At 39.9% G+C, this 25,808-nt stretch overlaps 1 non-coding gene across 1 annotated transcript; it reads right to left on the reverse strand.

Moving 5' to 3' along the window:
* Positions 1-12,008: 12,008 nt before the first annotated feature.
* Positions 12,009-12,081, reverse strand: TRNAG-UCC. The gene has a single exon. It is a non-coding gene; the product is annotated as a tRNA-Gly (tRNA).
* Positions 12,082-25,808: the final 13,727 nt, after the last annotated feature.

Here is a 25,808-nt window from a genome sequence, read left to right on the forward strand (position 1 = left end):
TCACCAATAGACAATGTTTTTAAATTAATAAGAAAATAAGGAAAGAGACCTTCAAGTATTTTTGTTCATTTTACAAACTCCTATTATTCTGAAAAAAAAAATCACTCTGTAATCAGAAAATTAGAATAATCTGAAACAGAAAAAGCTGGCAAACAACAGAGACAGGGAAATGGTGGTTCATCAAACTGGTCTACTGTGAGAATGTAATGAAAGCTAGCTACACTCTTTTCAGAAAAATACACTTACATTCCCCAAAGTTTACACAGTTTTAGGGATTCACAGACCTCTTAAAAGCCAATCCATGGACACTTTTGACATAGAGACCCATGGATCCTAGATTAAAACCCTTCTTTCCTTTTAGGTATGTCAATCTTTGTTCCAGAATTATTTTGAGTAAGAAAATGACACTAACCAATTTGTAACATCTGGTCAATAATAATAGCTATCATTTAAAAAACTTTTACAACATGACAAGGCATTGGGTTTAATAGTCAATATATATTCATATATATATACATACATACATATATATCATCTCATTGAATTCTTATGATTCTTATAATGACCCAGTAAAGTTGACACCTTAGTTGTCCTGTTTTCCAGATTGAGGAAAGTGAGGCTGACTTAAAAAGGTTTAAAAACTTCATAAAGGTCACACCGCAGGGTAGGGATTCAAACCCATGTTTTTCTGATTCCAAAACTCACCATCCTCTTCTGCTTGTCATTTCCTGGTCTCCCTGTCCCCAGTTTTTTTTTCCAGTTGGGTACCACATTTTCACTTTTTCAGTGCAATAATGTTTGAAGACTCAGCACCACAAGAAACATTTTAACACATGCCTATTAATGATATGGCTGAGTCTATTTGAGAACCCCTCAGTCAGGCTCTGCTCAGACTTCACCCCCTCACAGAAACCTTCCCTCATATAAAACAGCACCCCCTTACTTTATCACTGTCTGTCATTTGTTGTTGTTCTTGTTCAGTCACTCAGTTGTGTCTGACTCTTTGGGACTCCATGGACCACAGCATACAAGGCTTCCCTGTCCTTCACCATTTCTTATAGCTTGCTCAAACTCACGTCCATTGAGTTGGTGATGCCATCCAACCATTCCGTCATCTGTCGTCCCCTTCTTTGCCTTTCCCAGCGAAGAAGGTGGTATTCAAAGAGTCTGGTGGTATTCAAAGAGTCTACTGGGGAAGAGTCTTCAATACAGAAAGAAAGAAGGGTACTACCAAGGCTGTGGAGAGGTCAGAGGGGAGAGGAAGTTCCCCGAGAACTTCTCTCGGAAGTTTTATTTTAATCTCTCTGGGAAGAAGAGAATATTTCTCCTCTCCCAGCTGGAGAAATATTGGTCTGAATGTTCTGACCTTGTTGAAGAGGCAGGAGAAGCAGAAACAAAGACTAGATGGGTACTTCTCTTGTTTCCCTGAATATACTTTCATTCTCTCTTTTCTTCAGCAATTTATATTATAGTGCTGGTGGTTTAATATAATCTTCAATCTTTCCCAGCATCAAGGTCATTTCTAGTGAGTCAGCTCTTCGCATCAGGTAGTATTGGAGCTTCAGCTCCAAAGTATTGGAGCCTCAGCTTCATCATCAGTCCTTCCAATGAATATTCAGGTTGATTTCTTTAGGACTGACTGGTTTGATCTCCTTGCAGTCCAAGGGACTCTCAAGAGTCTTCTCCAACACCACAGTTCAAAAGCATCAATTCTTCTGCGCTCAGCCTTCTTTATGGTCCACCTCTCACATCCATACACAGCTACTGGAAAAATCATAACTTTGATTATACAGACCTTTGTTGGCAATGTCTCTCAATATGCTGTCTGGGTTTGCCATAGCTTTGCTTCCAAGGAGCAAGTGGCTTTTAATTTCACGGCTGCAGTCACCATCACTTACCTACCTTATTTTCCTTCACGTGCTCAGTCACTCAGTTGTGTCTGACTCTGCGACCCCATGCGCTGTAGCCCGCCAGGCTCCTCTATCCATGGGATTATCCTGGCAAGGATACTGGAATAGGTTGCCATTTCCATTGCCAGTTTTCCTTCACAGCACCTCTCATATCCTGATATATGATACATTTCTATTTATTATATGATTGTTTTCCTCTGTGAGAGCAAGGACTTCATTTATTGCTGCATTCCCAGCACCTAGCCCACACAGCCTAGCTCGTGGTAAAGAAGTGAAAGTGTTGGTTGCTCAGTTGTGTCCCATGGACTGTAGCCTGCCAGGCCGCTCTGTCCATGAGATTCTCCAGGCAAGAATACTGGAGTGGATTGCCATTGCCTTCTGCAGGGGATCTTCCTGACTTGGGGATCAAGTCTGGGTCTTCTGCACTGCACGTGGATTCTTTACTGTCTGAGCCACCAGGGAAACCCCAGCTCATGGTAGGCACTCTATAATATAAATTGCTGAAGAAAAGAGAGAATCACAGTATATTCAGGGAAACGAGAGGAGAAGTGCCCATCTAATTCTTTGTTTCTGCTTCTCCTGCCTCTTACTTCAACAAGGTCAGAACATTCAGACCAATATTTCTCCAGCTGGGAGAGGAGAAATATTCTCTTCTTCCCAGAGAGATTAAAATAAAACTTCTTCCAAGAGAAGTTCTCGGGGAACTTCCTCTCCCCTCTGACCTCTCCACAGCCTTGGTAGAACCCTTCTTTCTTTCTGTATTGAAGACTTCCCCAGCAGACTCTTTGAATATCACCAGACTCAGGACTGACCTCTCAAAGCTCTCTTCCGTTCCTTAACTTTATGAGACTCTTTGCCTTTCCAACCAAGAACAGTGTTACTGAACTGCTGTTTCTTGACCTGTTAGAAAAATCAAAGACGCGGGGCAAAGTCTCAGTCTCACTGTAATTAGGTTGATTGTGCTCCACTGCTGCTGCTCTTTATCATCTCTCTTCTTAGCCTGACCAGCGTTTTCTCAATAAAATCAGAGTCACGTGCTCTGTTCTCTTGTGGGCTTTGAAAGTTGTTTCTTTTAGTTTTTACCCCCCAGTATTTCTTTGGACACGAAAGTTAAGAATATTGGTCTTTAAATTTTTCCTTTTATAACATGGTCGCCATGTGGATCTTTTTATTTAATTTTTTAAAAGAAGTTTCTGTCTTTATTTTTTTAGTTTTGGCTGTGCTCGGTCTTTATTGGTACTGCGCATGGGCTTTCTCTAGTTGCTCTAGTTGCACTGAGTGGTGGCTACTCGTGGCTACTCTTTGTTGTGGTGTTCGCGTTGCAGCGGCTTCTCTTGTTGCAGAGCACAGGCTCTAGAAGGCGAGGACTCAGCAGCTGTGGTGCACGGGCTCAGCTGCTCTGCGGCATGTAAGATCTTCCTGGACCAGGAATGGAACCTGTGTCCCTTGTATTGGCAGGCAGATTCTTAACCACTGGACCACTAGGGAAGTCCTCGTGGATTTTTAAAAATCTTCAGTAGGAATTTGAAACCACTTTAGAAGACCAAGTGCTATGACATTTTGTTTATCTAATGTTGTTATTTTTAAAAGAAAATAGACTTTATATTTTAGAGCAGTTTTAGGTTCGCAAAAACACTAAGTGGCAAGTATGGAGATCTCTCTTATACCCTCTGCCCCTACACAAGCATAGCCTCCTCAGCTGCTCATTTCTTTTTAGGGCTGAATACTATTTCATTATCTGCATGTACCACAGTTTATCCATTCACCTAGTGAAGGTAATCCGGTGGCTTCCATTTTGGCAATTATGAATAAAGCTGCTATAAACATTCATGGGCAGGTTTTTGTGTGGACATAAATTTTCATTTCATTTGGGTAAATACCAAAGAGCACAACTGCTTGATCATATGGTAAGAATATATTTAGTTTTGTTAAGAAACTGCCAAACTGTCCTCTAGAGAGGCCGTACCGTTTTTCATTCCCACCAGCAGTGAATGAGAGTTTTTGTTGCTTCATAGCCTCACCAGCATTTAGTGTCATTAGAGTTTTAGATTATGACCTTTCAAATAGGTTTGTAGTAGCATCTCATTGTTTTAATTTGCAGCTCCCAAGTGATAAATTCTTTTGAGCATCTTTTCATAGATATGGTTATTTGCCATATCTTCTATAGTGAGGTATCACTAGATCTTTTACCCATTTTAAAATCAGGTTCTTTCTTTCTTTGGGTGTGTTGGGTCTTAGTTGTGGCACATGGGCTAAAATTTGTGGGCAAAGAGTTGTTCATAATATTCATTTATTATCCTTTTAATGCCCATGAGATTTGTATTGACATCCTCGATTTCATTTCTAGATTAACAATTTGTGTCTTTTTTTTTTTTTAGCCTGGCTAATGATTTATGGATTTTATTGATCTTTTTAAAGAACTAGCTTTGGGGTTTATTGATTTTCTCTATTGATTTCCTATTTTCAATTTAATTGATTTCTTCTCTTATTCTTATTCTTCTAGTTAATTTGGATTTAATTTGCTCTTCTTTTTCTAGTTTTGTAAGGTGGTAGCTTAGATTATTGATTTTAGATTTTCTTTTCTAGTATATTTAATGCAATAAGTTTCCCACTAAGCACTGCTTTCACTGCGTCTCACAAATTGTGATAAGTTGTATTTTAATTTTCAGTTCAAAAATTAATTTCTTCTAACTAAGATTTCTTCCTTGACCCATGTGTAATTTATAATTGTGTTGTTTAATCTGCAGGTATTTGGGGATTTTCCAGTTATCTTTTTGTTATTTTATTTTTAATTTAATTCCTTTCCGTTGTGTCTAAGAGCAGACATTGTATGATTTTTCTCCTTTTAAATTAAAAATAAAACATTTATTTTTTAAAATAAAGACTCACAACTGCCAAGTCTCCGTTGTGGCACACAGACCCTTCAATCTATGTTGCCACATGCAGGATCTAAGTTTTGGCATGTGGGATCTAGTTCCCTGACCAGGGATCAAACCTGGGCCCTCTGCATGGAGAGTGTGGAGTCTTAGCCACTGGATCACCAGGGAAGTCCTTCTTTTAAATTTTTTAAAGTCTGTTTTATGGCCCAGAATGTGGTCTATCTTGGTAAATATTACATGTGAGCTTGAGAAGAATGTATGTTCTGTTACTGCTGGGTGAAGTTGTCTATAGATGTTGACTATATCCAGTTGGTTGATGGCATTGTTGAGTTCAGAATGTGCTCATTGATTTTCTGCCTGCTGGATCTGTCCATTTCTGATAGAGGCGTTCAGCTTTCCAACTATCACTGTGGATTCATCCATTTCTCCTTGCAGTTCTGTTAGTCTTTGCCTCTTGTAGATGGATGTTCTATTGTTAGGTGCACACACATTAAAGATTGTTATGTTTCCTTGGAGAATTGACCCCTTTATCATTATGTAATACCTTTCTTTATCTCACGTAACTGTCCTTGCTTTGAAGTCTGTTGTTTAATCGCTCAGTTGTGCCAACTCTTTTGTGACCTCGTGGCCTGCAGCCTGCCAGGCTCTTCCGTCCATGGGATTTTCCAGGCAAGATTACTGGAGTGGACTGCCATTTCCTTATCTAGAGGATCTTCCTGACCCAGGGATCAAACCCAAGTCTCCTGCACTGCCAGCGGATTCAATTTGAAGTTTGCTCTGTCTGAAATTAATACACCTACTCTTTCTTATGATTAGTATTAGTGTGATATGTTCCTCCTCCATCCATTTACTTTAATTCTATTTGTGTCTTTAAAGTGTATTTCTTGTAGACAAGCATATAGTTGGGTCTTGTTTTTTGATCTGCACTGACAATCTCTGTCCTTTCATTGGTGTATTTATACCAATGACATTTTAAAGTGATTATTGATCAGCAAAATATATTTTCAAACCATCATTTTTAACATTTGCCCAGAAGTCAAATAAACTTTTTTTTTAACATGGTAGGCATTTTTATTTTATTTATTTAGCTTATTTTTTTACTGAAGTAGATTTTGCTGATCTGATTTTTACAAAATAATTATGTGTTCATATACTTGGAAGAATCAGAAAAGATCTATAAAAATGTTAATTACCGATTAAAAAAATAAGAAAAGAAAAAAAAATAAAGTGATTATTGATATAGTTGGATTACTTTGTTACTGTTTTCTAGTCCTTGCTCTTTTCTTTGTTCCTATTTTTGTCTTATACTATCTAATGTTATTTTAAAATTTAAAATACTGTTTTTAGTTACCATTAATGGAGTATTTACTAGGTGCTGGTGCTATGTCAAGAGTTTTGCAATCATTGTTTCACTTAGTTTATTTGACAATCCTATGACATGAGCTGTAATAGTAGCACTTACTATATGCCTGTTAACCTGTTAAACTCATCATACACATTATTATATACATTATCTCATTTAATTCTCTCAATAGTCCCATGTCAAAAGTAATGTATTATCCCCATTTTACAGATGAGGGGTCTGAGATTTAGTAAGGGCATATAAGATATCAACTGTAGTCTTGTCTTCCTAATAGCCCTCCAAAATAACCCCCAGGGTCTCCAGTCTGCCTCTGACAAATGTCTTCCTTTAGTGCATAAGACTGAGCCTTGTCATCTCTTTCCTGTCTCAACAAATGATCATATATGTACATCCTTTCTGAAGTTGCCTTTTCCTAAAGTATAAAGACTTCTATTGCTCCTGTTTAAGAAAATATTTTTTGATGTTCTGTGTGTCTTTGTAGGTAGTACCAATGAAAGGCTTGGTACAAAATATATAAAAAACTCTCTTCCTTGATGTTGCCCTCTCTTGTCCACTTCCTCTGCCCACCACAGCAGGACTCTGTTAGTTGGTCCACCATCTCAGTTTGGTACCATGCCCAGGTAGCCAGGTCCTCTCTCTGACCTTGCCTGCACCTCTGCGGTGCTGGAGCCATCTCTGGGAGAACTCAGGACACTTGTTCCTTGAACTTTCATACTTCTTGTTCCTGTCTTTTCCTGTTTCAGCTCATGAGAAAGCTTTCATATTGCCCATCTGCTCTCATTCAATTCTGAGCTGTCTTTGCTGCAGGAAGCCACACACACCTGCAGATCTGCCCTTCAGTCTGCCCTTGCTTCTCCAAGCGTGCTCAGCATCCCTTGGAAGCTTATTCAAATGTGCATCCCCTGGTCTCACTCTCATGGATTTTGATTCATAGGAATATGTAGGACAAGGAATCTGTGTTTTATTAAGCCCTTCACTACCCCAGATTTAAAGCTCAGGAACTATTCAGTGGTCTAAGAATGTGAGGCTAAAGCATAATGAGAACACACTCTCACTCATTATTGCCCTTGGCTGCTCCTTTGGGATTCTCACCTCTCTCTACCCCAGTTCCAAGGGTCTTTGCATTACTGGAGGCTACCTGCAATTCCCTGACTTGACCATGGAGAAGTACACGCTCCCTTTATGCCAGAGCAGCTATACTGCTTACCTATTTTTTTACTCTAACCATTGGTCTGCTGTTAATAACTAGCTCGCACCAAAATCTGATCCCACAGATTAAGGAAGAACTCAGTAAAACTCAATGATTATGCTCTTGTCATGTAAACTGGGCGGACCTGCATTTAGGTCTCAACTCCACCCTGTGGCTCAGCTGGTAAAGAATCTGCCTGCAATGTGGGAGACCTGGGTTTGATCCCTGGGTTGGGAAGATTCCCTGGAGAAGGGAAAGGCTACCCACTCCAGTATTCTGGCCTGGAGAATTCCTTGGACTGTAATGGTCCATGGGGTCACAAAGAGTCCTACACGACTGAGCGACTTTCACTTTCACCTTCCACTCAATAATGTGTCTATGTGATTGAGGTCAGACAGTGGATCTCTTTGGGCTTCCACCTCCTTATCTGTGAAATGGAATGAAGATATTTGCTTCACCTATGTCAAAGAGTTGATGAGCAGGAAGATTGGGTTAACGATGCGCAGATGTATGCTAAAGGTGCGTCTTCAGTCGTGTCTAACTCTTTGCAACCCTATGGGCTATAGCCCACCAGTCTCCTCTGTTAATCAAATTTTTCAGGCAAGAATACTGGAGCAGGTTGATATTTCCCACTCCAGGGGATCTTCATGACCCAGGGATCGATCCTGTGTCTCTTATGTCTCCTGAAGTAGCAGGCAGATTCTTTACCACTGTGCCACCTGAGAAGCCCCCAGACTACACTTGATCTTTGTGCTTTATAATACTGTTGTGCTATAAAGGAAAATATTCAAATTAGCTGGAAAGATTTCTTAGAACACTCTTTCAAGTTGAGAGAAACGCCCTACGAGTCTATAAGCAGCGGGGAGCATGGAGAAGTTTGCCTTCATATGACCTTCATATGAAGTGTTGAAAATGCAGCGCTCCAATGAAAGTGACCACCCACCAGGAAACCGAGATCAAAGCTGTTGTCTTTTGCATGGAAAAGAAGAAGTGAGCTCGTTCTGTTTGTCTTTCTTCACCTGGGGTGCCTTCCCAGGCCTTTCTACTTACCAGACAGATACTTTCTAAGGTAAACCTATATCCTCACTTGTGAAATAGAAAGGACAGCATAGGGTGAATCACCCAAATTACTTGTTAGTTCGCATCCACTCAGGGAGAGAACTGCTCTTGGGGAGCTGGAAACCTTCACACCTGCCAGCTGAGGCTGTTGGGGCTGTGCTGGCTGCTTCTGTGAAGGCTCTATTTCTCACACTGGAGCAGCTTAGCATCTGGGCAGCTGGGAAACAGAGAGCTCTGTCAGGCCCAGAATCCTGAGGGTGCCCTCTGGAGGTTTATTCACTTTTGGTGTTGAAGTATCTGGCCAGCTGCTTTGAACAGACTTAAGAGTCATATGGCAACCCACTCCAGTGTTCTTGCCTGGAGAATCCCAGGGAAGGCGGTGCCTAGAGGGCTGCTGTCTATGGGGGCACATAGAGTCGGCCACGACTGAAGCGACTTAGCAGCAGCAGCAGCAGCAAGAGTCATACATAATTGGAGTTTAGTGCGTGTGGTGGATGCAAACCTGAGCCTATAATTCCAGGCTTCAGCTGGACCAGCAGACTCTGAAGCAGGCCTTTCCCAAGCTGGTGGTGTGCATGGGAAATGCTTTGTAGATATCGCTCACAATAGGGAAATCCTGTCCTGTATAATGTGGTTAGGGCAGAAAGCCTCAGCAAAGGGCCCAGCTTTGAGGTATTTTAAAAGAGAGATTAACACTCATTGTAGAAGTGCTAATCACTGATTGAATTAATCAAGGGCCAAACTATAAGGTGTTAACAAGAAAGATTAGTGACTTTGGGTGTGAATATTCAAAACCAGGGATTGTGAAACCTGGGACAGAGTTTTGCCTGGGTACACAAAAGAAAAAAGAACAAATAGAAAGACAAGATAATGAACTAGTACTTTTGCCCAGCGATTTCCTCTTGAACAGGCTGGGGAATCATTGTTAAAAATATTAAATATCAAGTGCATGGAACAGGATGAGGCTTATAATAAGGACTAAGTAAATGTTACTTTTCATTATTTTGTTAAGGTCCCCTATCAACTGAGAGTTAGGCAGAAACTTTTGTTTATGTTAGAGAGAAGAAAAAAAAAGTCTGGCTCAATTACTTTTTTTAGGAAAAAAAAAAAAAAAAGATTAATTTGCCTGAAGGGAATTGAACAGATCTTGAATGTACAGTTTAAGCTCAACTACTTGTATATAAATACTTGGGCTTCCCTGTTGGAGCTAGTGGTAAAGAACCTGGCAGCCAGTGCAGGAGGCATAAGAGACAGGGGTTCAGTCCCTGGGTCACGAAGATCCTCTGGAGGAGGAAATGGCAACCCACTCCAGTATTCTTGCCTGGAGAATGGACCGAGGAGCCAGAAGGGCTACAGTCCATAGGATTGCAGAGTCCGACACGACTGAAATGACTTAGCAGGCAGTCTTACTTGTATAATAAAGGACGCGGAAAATACTTCACTGCTACAGCGTGCACTAAAATTACTTTTACCATCGTTCTGGAAAAAGTGATCTGTAATTTGAGAACCAAATAACCAAGGAAAAAGAACTTGAAAGTGAAATTGGAACATATAAGGAAATGGTGGTGATTCGAATATGAAGAGCTATGTCCAAATCGCTAAAGCTGCATAAAGTAGTTTTCTTGGAAGCCTGTATTTGCAGCGAACACAGTGGGTGGGCAGAGGGGAGGAGAGGGGCACTTGGAGGAGGTTGCTTGGAGAATGAGGTGCTGATTTTGAAAGAGTATGATGAAAAAGCTTAAACAAATCCAGAAGGAAAAAAACCTGAAAAAGATCATGTATTAAGTGGAGTTAACTTGAAAAAAAAAATCATTTAAGAAATCTGCAAGGTGCAATTGATAGTTGAATGAGTGCCTTTTTAGTGCTGAATTGAGGAAGGAGGAGAAGAGCACTCACATTTATTGGGTCTTACAAGGGTCATTGAATAGCTGGGGGGAGTAAGAGGATAATTTGGTTTAGGCCTCCTCCTAAAGGTGACTTCACATATAGGCATTGTCAGATGAAGGATCTTAAAACGGGGGTTCCTTTTAATTCTATCATCTTACAAGTAGATTCTTTTACAGAATGAGAAACTGAAGCTCAGTATGAAGTTCTGGAGATATCTACTCTGTACTTTTTGAATGCCAACTAGTCAAAATGGATTCAAAGTTGCTGAAGTATAGATCTAAGTTTTCTTTGATAGAAAAAAATGTTTCAAATATAAATTTATTCATGTAATTGGCATGTTTAAAGTTTTCATCACCTAGACTAGAACTGTCCAATAGAAATGTAACATTAAGCCATATGGTATAATTTAAGTAGTCACATTTTTAAAAGTAAAAGAAACAAGAAAATTAATTTAAATAATATATTTAGCATATGATTTCAACATATAATCAATATACAAAATTATTAAGGAGATATTTTACTTTTTTTTCTGTACTAAGTCTTTGAATCCTGGTGTATATTTTTGGCTTCCCTGGTAGCTCAGATAGTAAAGAACCTGCCTACAATGCAAGAGACCTGTGTTCAATCCCTGTATTTTTAGACTTATAACATATTGCAATTGGGACTAGCCACATTTCAGGTGCTCATAACCACATCTAGCAACTGTATTGGAAAACAGAGAGTTAGACTCTGTAAAGTGCAAATACACCGGTTCTAGCCTTTGAAGATAATGACCCAGTAGGCCAGGAGTAGGCGAGGCCCACCAGATGTAAGGGAAGGCCATAATTTGAGTTTTTTTTCTTTTGCCCCCAGCACCCATATAGATAAGGCAAAAGTCACCTTTGATCCATTTGCCTCTGATTGGTCCTAATCCCCTTTCCAGGATCAACTAGGAGCAGTGAGGTGCTGCTAGGTCTATTTGTATGATTTTACAAATATGCACACATCCAAAATATATTGTTGACATGTGTGTTTTTTAAAAATGGGTAAGACAGCATACTTTTTCCCAATTGAAAAGTGAAAGTGTTAGTCACTCAGTCATGTCCAACTCTTTGTGACCCCACGGACTGTAGCCCAACCAGGCTCCTCTGTCCATGGAATTCTCCAGGCAAGATTAGTGGAATGGGTTGCCATTTCCTTCTCCAGGGGATCTTCCTGACCCAGGGACTGAACCCGAGTCTCCCATACTTTACCAACTGAACAACCAGGGAAGCTGAAAATGGAAAACCAGGTAAGGGGGCCACCCAGATGAGCTCTTCTCATTTAACAATATGGCTTTGAGAACTTTTCATATCGGTAGACCTATCAACCTCATTTAAAGTGTTGTATAGTAGTCTATAATGTATTTAACCATTTCTCCATCAATGAGCAGGCTTTAAATTACTGTTGTTTTTATTAGAGAAACAATAAATACAAAAGTCTTTTTTTTTTTTGGCTGCTCCTTCCGGTATGAAAGCAAAAGTCGCTAAGTTGTGTCTGAGTCTTTGCGACCCCATGGAATTCCATGAAATTCCATGAAATTCAAGGACAGTCCATGAAATTCTCCAGGCCAGAATACAGGAGTGGGTAGCCATTCTTTTCTCCAGGGGATCTTCCCAACCCAGGGATCGAACCCAGGTCTCCTGAACTGCAGGCAGATTCTTTACCAGCTGAGCACTGAGGGAAGCCCATGGGGATCTTAGTTCCCCAGCCAGGCATCAAACCTGTGACCCCTGCAGTGGAAATGCAGAGTCCTAACCACTGGACCACCAGGGAATTCCTACAACGGTCACCTTTATGGTGGTGAAGTAGCCTCGTTTTCAGAGAGGAAGATGGCATGTCTAGCAGAAACTGGGAAATCAAATAAGGTGTTCAGATTGTACGGCTGCGGGCCACTGCTGATGCCTGTCTTGATTGTTTCCATCCCTCTCTCAGAGATACACCGTCCCATATCCTCCCTCCCCATATGTTCAAAATAAGTCTGACAAACATTTCTTTGCTACAATAGTTAGGCTATTTGCTTTGAGGATAGGTAGGCTTTTCAGGGACTTGAAACTGGAGCGGAGGCTGAATAGAAAGGAAATTATTTCCCTAAAGTTCAAGAGAGACAAAGCCTCTAGCCAGAAGAGTGGTGTGATTCCAGTTAGGAAAATTCACTGGGATTCTTTACATCTTCACTCCAGTCCACCATGTGTACGAAATTCTCATTTTGCTTCTGACTGCTCTTTGATGTCCTGAGCCAGGCCTGCCTTTTCCTCTCTTTTCTGCTCAAATTCTTTGTCACGTTAATTCCTTCCAAGCAATTTAATTAACTTAATCCTTACACATTAATGACATTGCCCAACAGTCCTCTATACCTTCATAAGAAGATATATACTTTAAATATGTGTTGAATTGATGATTCTGTATTCTCTCCATCCATCTGTCCATCATTCAACAGACTTTTAATGAATATAGACCATGTACCAGGCTCTGGGTTTTAGCCTGGAGATGTAAAGATGAGCTAAAGACTTTCACATACTGTGCAGGGGGACAGTAATCTTTGGAATGATACGGGAGGAGTGTGTTGTAAAAGGGAGCCATTTCAGGATTTAAAGACTGCCCTAAGTAAAAACTGAGAGGCAAAAGTTCATTTAAAGGTGTTCCAAAATGGACCATACACTCATACACTCTACTCCTTCTTCCTAGGATTTTCCCTCTCTCCTTTTTGTCCCCTTTCCTATCCTGGTTTTGGAGATTCCTTTGCCTGAGCTTTCTCTACAGCATGGCTGCGTCTCACCTCAGGCAAGAACAAATTTGGGACATCAGAGACAGACAGTCCGGAGCCCACAGTGTAACACATAATGTGATGAAATATTAAATCTCATTTTTGACATGGATTTCCATGCAAAGCAGATACTGTTTGAGTATGGGATTGGTAATTTCTTCTTCCCCACCAAAGCAGTTAATGAATCATTTGCATAATGTTTAATGATAAATGATGCATTGTAGAATTTTACTAACCTAAAATTTTGTTTTGTCTTGGTTTTTTATTTTTAAAATGAAATTTTGTTATTGAAGTATAGTCGATTTACAATGTTGTATTAGTTTCAGTTATATAGCAAAGTGATTCATATATATACACATATATATATTCTTCAATTCTTTTCTCTTATAGGTTATTACAAAATACTGAGCATAGTTCCCAGCCTAAAATATTTTTTTAAAAGTTTTCGGCTTCCTCCCCTCCCCATGTTGACCAGACCAGTCTGGCATTGATCCAGAAAGGATTTTGAATTAGTGAGTCATTAGGCTGTATAAAAAGAGCTTAGCCAGTGTAAAGGTACCCTCTTCCATGAAACAAAAGGCTTCAATGACTACAGCTCATTTCAAGTGAAGATTAAACATTGTAACCAGAACAGTGCCCTAATTCAGCAAATTTTATTTATGTCCAAATGCAGTGCTATTGGCAATGAAGAGCAATTCGAGAAGTCATAACCCAAGACAATTATTGTGAGGGCCTTTAGAGTTCCCTATAAATTTCCCTTGGTGACCTCAGAGCGAATGCTCAACCACAGAGTCAAATATTTGTATTAGGTGTTCCTGTGTTTAACATACTAATTAAAAAGATAAAATTCTTTGATTCCATCTCAAATCATTTTACTTCTAATCTCTTTTTTGAAAAAGCCTGCTGGATAAATGGAACTAAGAGTATGCTTTCTAAAAAGAGGCTTTATCATGTTGTAATAAATCCAGGGACTGGGGACATTAAGGTACCTGAAGTGCTCTTAATGAGTCTATGGTGGGGAACATCCTCCAGGGTTTGTTTCAGGGACCTTTACCTTGAAGGTTATAAATCCTCTGAGAAGTGACTGTAATGGGGGAAAGCTTTACCAAAGGAAACACTGAGTTCAAACACAGCTAAATGCCCGGCCAGAGGGGCAGGTTTAAGGACAGGTGAGGAAGCCATGACACTTTCAGGCATTAACTTGAAACACTTATCTTTGGAGAGGTCACCTAACTGACTCTGAAATCTACTCAGAAGAGATCAAAATGCCATTTGGAAATCTCTTTCTTGACCCTATAATAATGTATTTCTCTTCCCTTCTTTCCTATTTATATTTTGGGGTATGAAGGACTATAGAGAGCTCCCATCCAAAGTGTAGTCTGAGGACTACCTGGATCAGAATCATCCCAAGGGAATTATTAAGAATGAACACTCCTAGGCATAGCCTCATTCCTACTCAACAAGAAATATTCTTGGTGGTAGAGATGGTGGCAGTAATGGTGGGGTGGGAGGTTTGAAAGGCTTGGATTCTGATTGTTTTTTGTTTAAAAATTTAAATATTTATTAATTTATTTTAAAAAATAATAATGCCATTACATGTTAACATATGTATCTCATGAAAAATAAAGATATTTCTAAAACAACAGATAATTTAGTAAGAAGAACCCCATGAACAGTATGAAAAGGCAAAAAAATATGACACCAGAAGATGAGCTCCCTGGGTTGGTAGGTGTCCAATATGCTACTGGGGAAGAGCAGAGATAGCTTCAGAAAGAATGAAGAGGCTGGGCCAAGTGGAAATGATGCTCAGTTGAGGATGTGTCTGGTGGTGAAAGGGAAGTCCAAAAAAAGAGAAAAATAAAGAAAGTGAAGTCCAATGTTGTAAAGAACAACATTGCATAGGAACCTGGAATGTCAGGTGCATCAGTTCAGTTCAGCCGCTCAGTCGTGTCCGACTCTTTGCAACCCCATGGACTGCAGCACGCCAGGCCTCCCTGTCCATCACCAACTCCCAGAGCCTGCTCAAACTCATGTCCACCAAGTCAGTGATGCCAGCCAACCATCTCACCCTCTGTTGTCCCCTTCTCCTCCTGCCTTCAATCTTTCCCAGATCAGGGTCTTTTCCAATGAGTCAGCTCTTTGCATCAGGTAGCCAAAGTATTGGAGCTTCAACTTTAGCATTAGTCCTTCCAATGAATATTCAGGACTGATTTCCTTTAGGATTGACTGGTTTTGTCTCCTTACAGTCCAAGGAACTCTCAAGAGTCTTCTCCAACACCAAAAGAATCAATTCTCTGGTGCTCAGTTTTTTTGTGTGGTCCAGCTCTCACATCCATACATGACTCAAGGTCCATAATCAACATAAATATGGCAAGAGTTAATATTGACATTTTAGGAATTGGTGATCTAAAATGGATGGGAATGGGCCAATTTAATTCAGATGACCATTATATCTACTACTATGGGGCAAGAATCCCTTAGAAGAAATGGAGCAGCCCTCATAGTCAACAAGAGTCCAAAATGCAGTACTTGGATGTAATCTCAAAAACAGAATAATCTCAGTTTGTTTCCAAAGCAAACCACTCAACATCACAGTAATCCAAGTTTATGCCCCAACCACGAGTGCTGAAGAAGATTAAGTTGAATGATTCTATGAAGACCTACAAGACCTTCTAGAACTAACACCAAAAGAAGATGTCCTTTTCATCATATGAGGATTGGAATGTAAAAGAAGGAAGTCAAGATACCTGGAGTAACAGGCAAGTTTGGCCATGGAGTACAAAATGAATCAGGGCAAAGGCTAACAGACTTTTGCCAAAAGAAAAAACTGGTCATAGCAAACACTCTCTTCCAACAACACAAGAGATGACTGTACACATGGACATCCCCAGATGGTCAATACTGAAATCAGATTGATTATATTCTTTGCAGCCAAAGATGGAGAAGCTCTATAGAGTCAGCAAAAACAAGACCGGATGCTGACTGTGGCTCAGATCATTGACTCTTTATTACAAAATTAAGGCTTAAAAGATGACACCACCCTTATGGCAGAAAGTGAAGAGGAACTAAAGAGCCTCTTGATGAAAGTGAAAGAGGAGAGTGAAAAAGTTGGCCTAAAGCTCAACATTCAAAAAAATAAGGTCATGGCATCTGGTCCCATCACTTTATGGCAAATAGATGGGGAAACAGTGGAAACAGTGGCTCACTTTATTTTTCTGGGCTCCAAAATCACTGCAGATGGTGATTGCAGCCATGAAATTAAAAGATGCTTGCTCCTTGGAAGGAATGTTATGACCAATCTAGACAGCATATTAAAAAACAGAGACATTACTTTGCCAACAAAGGTCCGTCTAGTCAAGACTATGGTTTTTCCAGTAGTCATGTATGGATGTGACAGTTGGACTATAGAGAAATCTGAGTGCAGAAGAATTGATGTATTTGAACATCAATTGGAGAAGACTCTTGAGAGTCCTTGGTCTGCAAGGAGATCCAACCAATCCATCCTAAAGGAGATCAGTCCTGGGTGTTCACTGAAGGGCCTGATGTTGAAGCTGAAACTCCAGTACTTTAGCCACCTGATGCAGACAGCTCACTCATTTGAAAAGACCCTGATGCTGGGAAAGATTGAGGGCAGGAGGAGAAGGGGACGACAGAAGATTAGATGGTTGGATGGCATCACCGACACAATGAACATGGGTTTGGGTGGACCCCCAGAGTTGGTGATCGACAGGGAGGCCTGGAGTGCTGCAGTTCACAGGGTCACAAAGAGTCGGACATGACTGAGCGATTGGACTGAACTGAACTGAAGGCTTAAAAAAAAATTCAGGCTTAAATTGAAGAAAGTAGGGAAAACCGCTAGACCATTCAGATATCACCTAAATCAAGTCCCTTATGAGTTGATTTGATCCACAGTGGAGGTGACAAATAGATTTAAGAGATTAGATCTGGTAGATAGAGTGCCTGAAAAACTATGGATGGAGGTTCCTAACATTGTACAGGAGGTGGTAACCAAAACCATCACAAAGAAAAAGAAATGCAGGAAGGCAAAGTGGTTATCGAAGGAGGCCTTACAAATAACTGAGAGAAGCAAAAGGCAAAGGAGAAAGGGAAAGATATACCCAACTGAATGCAGAGTTCCAGACAATAGCACGGAGAGGTAACAAAACCTTCTTAAATGAACAATGCAAAGAAATAGAGGAAAACAATACAATGGCAAAGACTAGAAATCTCTTCAAGAAAATTGAAGATACTAAGGGAGTATTTCATGGAAAGATGGGCACAATAACGGACAGAAACAGCAAGGACCTAAAAAATCGGAAGAGATTAAGAAGAGGTGGCAAGAATACACAGAAGTACTATACAAAAAAGGTCTTAATGACCTGGATAACCATGATGGTGTGGCTACTCACCTAGAGCCAGACATCCTGGAGTGTGAAGACAAAGTGGGCCTTAGAAAGCTTTACTACGAACAAAGCTAGTGGAGGTGATAGAATTCCACCTGAGCTATTTCAAATCCTAAAAGATGATGCTGTTAAAGTGCTGCCCTCAATATGTCAGGAAATTTGGAAAACTCAGCAGTGGCCACAGGACTGGAAAAGGTCTGTTTTCATTCCAATCCCAAAGATAGACAGTGCCAAAGAATGTTCAAACTGCTGTACAATTGTGCTCATTTCACATGCTAGCAAGGTTATGCTCAAAATCCTTCAAGCTAGGCTTCAGCAGTATGTGAACTGAGAACTTCCAGATGTACAAGCTGGATTTCGAAAAGACAAAGGAACCAGAGATCAAATCGCCAACATCCGCTGGATCATAGAAAAAGCAAGGGAATTCCAGAGAAACATCTACTTCTAATTCATTGACTATGCCAAAGCCCTTGACTGTGTGAATCACAGCAAACTGGAAACTTCTTAAAGAGAAAGGAATACCCGATCACCTTACCTAAAACCTGTATGCAGGTCAAGAAACAACAATTAGAACTGGACATGGTACAGTGGATTGGTTCAAAATTGGGAAAGGAGTATATCAAGGCTGTATATTGTCACCCTGCTTATTTAACTTATATGCAGAGTACATTATGCAAAATGCTGGGCTGGATGAATCACAAGCTGGAATCAAGATTCTTGGGAGAATATCAACAACCTCAGATATGCACATGATACCACTTTAATAGCAGAAAGTGAAGAGAGACTAAATAGCCTCTTGATGAGGGTGACAAGAGGAGAGTGAAAAAGCTGGCTTAGCAGTCAAAAATCTAAGATCTTGGCATCCAGTCCCATCACTTCATGGCAAATAGATGAGGAAAAAATTGGAAACAGTGACAGATTTTATTTTCTTGGGCTCCAAAATCACTTCAGATGGTGACAGAAACCATGAAATTAAAAGATGCTTGCTCCTTGGAAGAAAAGTTATGACAAACCTAGACAGCATATTAAAAGTCAAGAGACATCATTTTGCCAACAAAGGTCTGTATAGTCAAAGCTATTATTTTTCCAGTAGTCATGTATGGATGCCAGAGTTGGACCGTAAGGAAGGCTGAGCATCGAAGATTGGATGCTTTTGAACTGTGGTGCTGGAGAAAATTCTTGAGAGTCCCTTGGACAGCAAGGAGATCAAAGCAGTCAATCCTAAAGGGAATCAAGCCTGAGTATTCATCGGAAGGACTGATCTGAAGCTGAAGCTTTGACCACCTGATTGGAAGATCTGACTCATTAGAAAAGACCCTGATGCTGGGAAAGATTGAGAGCAGGAGCAAAGGAAGATGAGATGGTTGGATGGCATCACCCACTCAACAGACATAAGTTTGAGCAAATTCCAAGAGATAGTGAAGGACAGGGAAGCCTTGTGTGCTGTGGTCCATGGGGTTGCAAAGAGTCAGACATGATCTAGTGACTGAACAACAGAGAGTACCTGTGGACCTAACCACTTCCAGCTGAGTTGGAACCAAGAACATGGCATTTGTGTTACCATCAGTGGAGGACAGAGACCCTGTTGTGCTTTTATTCTGTTGATTCTGCCTTCACCCTTCAGCAGGAACCAGCGTGAAGGTCCTTTAACCCAGAGGATTACATTAGAATTGAACGCTATTGTCAATTTTTTCCTTTAAAAGAGTGTTTCATTCTTATTAAACATTTAACACCTTAGCCTTAAAAATATTTGTATTTTTGAGTTACAGTGTATTTTTTCATTCTGATTTATAGTTCTGTTTACTTTACACTAATTTTACCTACTTTACCTTTGATATGATTTTATGTCTGAGATTTTGGTTCTTAATTTTTTCTCTTCTTTGCTATTTTAACTTACACTCATTTTCTATGTTTATTTTTATAATTTTATTTCCTTTCTTTGCATATATTTTAAAAAATCTATTGTCTTTCTTTTTGTTTTAATGTTACTAATGTTTTCTTATCCAGTTTTAAGTTTTATTGTTACTTTAGCTTGTCAGTAATTAAGCTTCTTGACTCTTGTGGTATCAGTTTGTTCCATTTTTAAAAATTTAAGTTCCCCCTTAAACTTTTTAATTTAACTTTTTCCATATTAACTTGTTTTACTGTAATAATAAATATGTCATGATTTTCTCCTTTTGATTTTTGGGTTTCTGGTACTATTTCTTAAGTTGAGTATTTCTGTTTTTATTATGCTTGCTTTTTGTTTCCTATTCATAACTTTTGAAATGATTTTTATACACTGTTCTTTGTCTATTTGTTTTAATGGTAAATAACAAGTGTGGCCACAGATGAGGGTACTTGAACTGGACGCTGGGGGGTGTGGAGGGGGAGGAGTCTACAGTTTCTGTAACAGATAAAAGGTACTGGAACTGAATGATAAACACGGAGCATTTTTTTGAAGGATTCATTTTATTCAAAATTCAGGGATGAAAAAAATTCTAGATCCTTGAAGATCTTTGGAGGAAAATTGTTAATACATGCACTGGAAATGTGCTGTCAATTTAAAAAAATTCACTCTGAGTTTCAAAAATTGATGATTCAGTATAGCAATATCTCAACTATAAGCCAATGAGAGAAGGAGAAGCCTCCAGATAACACTTTTGTCAATTATGTAAACCCAAAGGTTGCTTCTTTAGCCTTCTTAAATTCCTTCTTTAAAATTAAAAAGCCCCCTCCTTCATTCAGCCTGCCTTTAACATGCCCTTAAGTTTCCTCCTGATTTGCTAATTCTCTATCCAGCCATCACCTTCATCCCCTGTCCACCTAGCTTCCCCTGCTGGGCCCAACTCATGGACAAAATGGGTCCCAGAACATTGCACTTTCCTTCTGGTTTGTGGCACACTCAGTGCAGCAAGGGATTGTGGTGTATCCATGTGTTTCTTAAAGGTGTAGCACAGTGCCTGGTGCACTATGAGTGTTCAATGAACGCTCAACGAAGGAATGGATAAATGGACAGATGCTCAGCATTGAAGGTCACCACTGATCTCCTGACTGCCTAATCTCATTACTGCAAATCCTTCTACAATGTAACCTTCTCAACTTTCTACCCTCTACCTCTTATCTCTTCCTTGAATGTATTTTCTCCTTTGGCTCTCAAAATTAAATACAGTTCTGGTATAACCACAACCCCTCCAAACACTTATTTCTATACCCTATACTACTTATTCCTTTTCCTGGAGATAATTGTGGACATCTCAAGTCTCAGACACTAGACTCATTTCTTTATTTTCTGCCTAATTCTACCTGAATAATTGTCACAGCTTCAACCCTCACCGTCATGCTGATAACCCCCAAATCTGTAGCCCTGACCTCTCACCTGAGTTCTTGCCCCTTATCTTTGTGTGCCTACCACTGGAGACTCCTGCCTAGATTTCTCACTACTAAATATCTCAATCTCCTCAGATTCCTCTCTATGAAGGAAGTGTGTGTGTGTACAAGTATGGTGTGGTGTGTATTTTACTTGCTCTTGGTACCATTGCAAACAGTAATGATAGTAATAGCTACCATATTTTGATTATCTACTACATGTCAGGCACTTTTTATTTGTCAGCTCATCTAATCTTCACAACTACCCTACAAAGTAGAAATTAACTGCATTTTTAGAGGTGAGGAAACTGAGGCTCAGAGAATTTAAACAATCTGTCCCAAATCACAAAGCTAGTATGTGGGATTCAAAAATCAAGGTTTTCTAGCTCTAGAACTCATATTCTTTCTGCTGTTTCACCCAATTAACACACTGAAAATTTATAGCTAGATACATATATACATACCTACATATATATATATATATATATATATATATATATGTATATATAGCTTGAAAGGTGGGGAACATCAATGATCTCTATGAGTCTTTGGAATTTGGCATGGTTTACTTGCCTCTGTTGACAATGTTTGCCCTAGGTGAAGGAGATCAGTCTGGGATTTCTTTGGAAGGAATGATGCTAAAGCTGAAACTCCAGTACTTTGAACACCTCATGTGAAGAGTTGACTCACTGGAAAAGACTCTGATGCTGGGAGGGACTGGGGGCAGGAGGAGACGGGGCCGACAGAGGATGAGATGGCTGGATGGCATCACTGACTCGATGGACGTGAGTCTGAGTGAACTCCGGGAGTTGGTGATGGACAGGGAGGCCTGGCGTGCTGCGATTCATGGGGTCACAAAGAGTTGGACACGACTGAGCGACTGAACTGAACTGAACTGAACTGAGGTGGTGATTAAGCATAGATGCTTTGGACTCAGGCAGATTCAAGTCAATCTCAGTGCCATTATTACATGAAGGGGCAGAGTATTTGACCTTTCTGAGCCTCAGTTTATTCCTCTGTGAAATGAGGACATTAATACCTACCTACCTCCCACGAGCATTGGAAAGAATAAATGAAAGAATGTATGTCAAGAACCAACTGAACTACCCATCAACTAATGAATGGGTAAAGAAAATGTCATAAATCCACCCAATGGAATACTATTTGGCAATAAAAACAATGAAGTTCTCATATTCTCTGCAACCTGGATGAACCTTGAAAACATCAGGCTAAGTGAAAGAAGTCAGTCTTAAAACACCACATGTAATATGATCCATATACATGAAATGTCCAGAACAGACAAATCTATAGAAAGAGAATGTAGATAAGCGGTTGCCAAGGGCTGGATGTGGGATGGGAGTGAGGGCTGACAGTATAAGAGAAATGGGAAGTGACCACTAATAGGAACAGTGTTTCTTTTGGGGGTGATGTGTATTTTCTAAAATTGGTTTTGCTGTTGGTTGCACAACTCTGTGGATACACTAAAAACCATTAAATCATACACTTTAAATTGGTGGGTTATATGCTATGTGAACTTTACCTCAATAAAGACGTTTTAGGAAATTCCCTGACCATCCAGTTTTTAGGACTTGTTGATTTCACTGTAGTGGTGTGGCCTGAGTTCAATTTCTGGTCAGGGAGCTAAGTTCCCACAAACCTAGAGGGATGGCCAAAAAAAAAAAAGATGTTTTAAAAAAATGTTATGTCACACACTTAGCACATAATTGGTGCTCAATGAGTTCTCATTGTTCTAACATTCTCCTTGCCTGGTTTGTCTCCAGCAATCAATAGTGAACATTTGTTCCTATTTGCAGTGCCATGGCTTAAGTGCATACCTACCCTCCCCCACTCCTTCTTAAACACTTGGTAGACTTTCTTTGTCTCCTGTTTGAGGTCCTTGAGGACTGGGGAGCAGTCTGCCTGCTGCTTCTTATGCTTGACCTCTGTCTTGGCCTGGGCTGTCCTGTGTATGCTTCTCCTTCACTGTGCCTCTCAAAATCACCTTCCTGGGTTACTTTCCAGACCTTTCCCCTCTCCTCCTTATTCAACAAACACGAAGTAGGAAGCGACCCTAAGCACAGTACCGCTAGGCGCTGTGGATAATGCAAGGCGGTTAAAGACTTGCAAAGAGCTCTTTGATTATGCTTGGGGAAATGGCGTGTATATATAAAAACACAACTAAGCTGAGGACACAAGTTTGTTAAGTGTCAATTGTGTAATTCTCACGTAGGTGCTATGGGAGTTTAAAGAAGTGAGAGATCATTGGTTAGGGGGCTCTTCAAAAAGCAGTTGGTTTTTGACTGATGGGTGAGCTTCCTACTGGAAGAGAGAATGGGGCGGGTGTGTAAGCAAAGGCATAGACAGAGGTCTTCCTTCTTCCTTCCTTACACATGTATTAAGCATATACTATATACACTGGACTCTGGGGTTGAAAAGAAAGAGTGAGTTCTGCCCATGCAGCTTATAGATGTGGGGAAGCTGGACACACAAAGGAATAATGAAAAATCCATGAATATAGTGGAGCAAGTGAGAGAGGTGTCTGCAGGAGTCTGCAAAGGCAGGGCAGGAGAGCTGACATTTGGGTGTTCAGGGTGAAGAGGTGAGGAAGCAGGGTGCAGTGAAAGCAAAGGCTGTGGCTGTGGCTGTGAAGGTGCGTTGGGGTTTCATTGCAAGGGTTTTGTGTCCTGCGTTAAGTAATTTATGTTTCATTCCGAGGTAATCAAAGGTGGTGGGGGGCGGGGAACACTTTCCACTGCTCCCAGGCAAAACTGTCTAATCACAGTTGTCTTTTTGCTTTCTTCTTGAACTTTACCCTTCTTCCAATACTTCCTGCAGCTGGCCTCCTTCTTGCTTTCATTAAATGCTGAATGTTGTAGAAGTCATCTTTTCTTGAAGTCTTGCATATGAGTCCCCAGGAAGACCCAACTTCTCTTACCCTTTCCCATCTTGCACATATCTTACTGGAAGGTGGGGAGGGAAGCTTTAACAGGAGTTCTCCCCTCACCCATCAGAGATCAAAATAATGCTGATCCCATGGATTTTTACCTGTGGTCAAATGCAACATGTATATTGCCTGACTTTTCACATTTTAGTTGGATTAAAACACTTTTTAAAAATATTTATTTACTAAAATTTTTTTCTCTGCCTTGGGTCTTAGTTGTAGCATGCAGGATCTTCACTGGGGCACTTGGGCTTCTGTCTAGTTGCGGCAGACTGATTTAGTTGCTTCCTTGCATGTGAGATCTCAAATCAAACTCATATCCCCTAATTGCAAGGCAGATTCTTAACCACTGGAACACCAGAGAAGTCTCTGATTAAAGCATTTTAAAATGCAGGTCCAAACCTTCCAACACATAAGCCCTTATGATGTTCCCAAACTAAATTAATACACTATCCATGGAATTCTTCTACATACTGGAAGATTTGGGTCATCTTTCTAAAAACATAAATCCACTTGTAGATCACTGAAGCACTAGTAGAAATACATATAACATATTCAAATCTACCTAAGTAGTTTTTCTACCTAAGTAGTTTTAAACATAACACTATACAGAAAACTATTTCTACGATATACAAGTAAGAGGAGATTGTAGTTTCCAAACAAAACAGACGGGCAAACCTGTTGACTGAATTCATACTCATTTATCATAGTCTCCTGTACTGTATTAATATCTTTAACTGGTCAGTCAATCATAAAAAAAATTAAATCCTCAGTAAATCTTATCAGGACCACAAAAATAATGGGATTTCTGTTTACAAGGTGTCGATTGTGTTCAGAGTCTTTGATAATGACTGCAGACAGTCAATAAACACTGAGACATTTACACGGTCTGTAGGAGTCTAACTAAACTATCTAATCTTTCAAAAGACAGTCAACACAATGAACTCTAAACCTAATCCCCTCAAATACTGGAGAGACAGTTTAGTGCTTTAAATACTCCTCAGCCCCAAACTCCGCACTAAAAAGAACCATTAAAGGCTTTTTCTTAAACTCACAGAAGTGGGACATTCTGATTTTAGTTCCATTCTCTGATGGCAAATCTTTACCTTATAATCTAAGTTCAAGCTTTTATAGGATCTGAGATTTGTGAAGGGTGGCAAGTGTTGTAAGTATTGTAGGATTTGACTTAAAAGAAAAGGAGTAGCATTTGGTGATTAAACTTTTTCGTTGACTTTAAAAAAGTTTCAAGAAAGAAAAACACAGTATTTGCTGGTTTTGTTATAATCAACTAAACTCACATTTACCCAGAACTCCTGTTCCTGGTCCCATATTTGTTCCTGGTCCCATATTTGGTCCTGGGAGGTTTTGGTTTTTTTTTTAAGAAATTGAAAAAAAAAAAAAAAGGCTATTGATTAATGATTTCTTCTTTTCCAGGCCTGTATTGCTCAGTGAGCATAAGGTCTAAAAATTCTAAATTCCTGACAAGAGACTTGCATAAGGGAAGTTGAAGATGCCTAACTATGGAGTCATCAATTTAGATACTAAGAGAAATCTTGGGTTTTCAGTGGCTGGCAGGGAAAGAGAAAGGAGAATCTCAGCAGCACTTGGGTAAATGCTCTTTTGATTCTACAATGCTTTTGTGAAGTTAGCCAATGATATGAAGATGCTTGGGAATATATCTGTCATATACTGGCTGGAAAAAGTGGGTCCTGGCATCCCACTTGGAAAGAATGAATCTCTTGAGAAGTTTGATTGGGGGCTTTTTTGTTTTTTTTTTCCTTTCATTTCTTGCACAGTCCATGGTTCTTCGTTGCTCTTGTTTAAACAGCCTGGCTGGAGAGGTACTGATGGATTGTTCCACTCCATACCCGAGGCAAGAGTGGGACTCAAGAAAGAGCAGCCTTGCTGCTTGTGTAACAGTCTCAATGTTAAACCCAAACACATGTGACTTTTAGCCTTAAAAACGGATGAATGCAAGGGACTGCCTACTCTTACAAGGCAAGCACAGCAAATGCAGTGGTTGCTTTTCAGTGCTCATCTTAAC

The sequence above is a fragment of the Oryx dammah genome, unplaced genomic scaffold (genome assembly GCF_014754425.2).
Source record: "Oryx dammah isolate SB20612 unplaced genomic scaffold, SCBI_Odam_1.1 HiC_scaffold_14, whole genome shotgun sequence".
Classification (NCBI taxonomy): Eukaryota; Metazoa; Chordata; class Mammalia; order Artiodactyla; family Bovidae; genus Oryx; species Oryx dammah.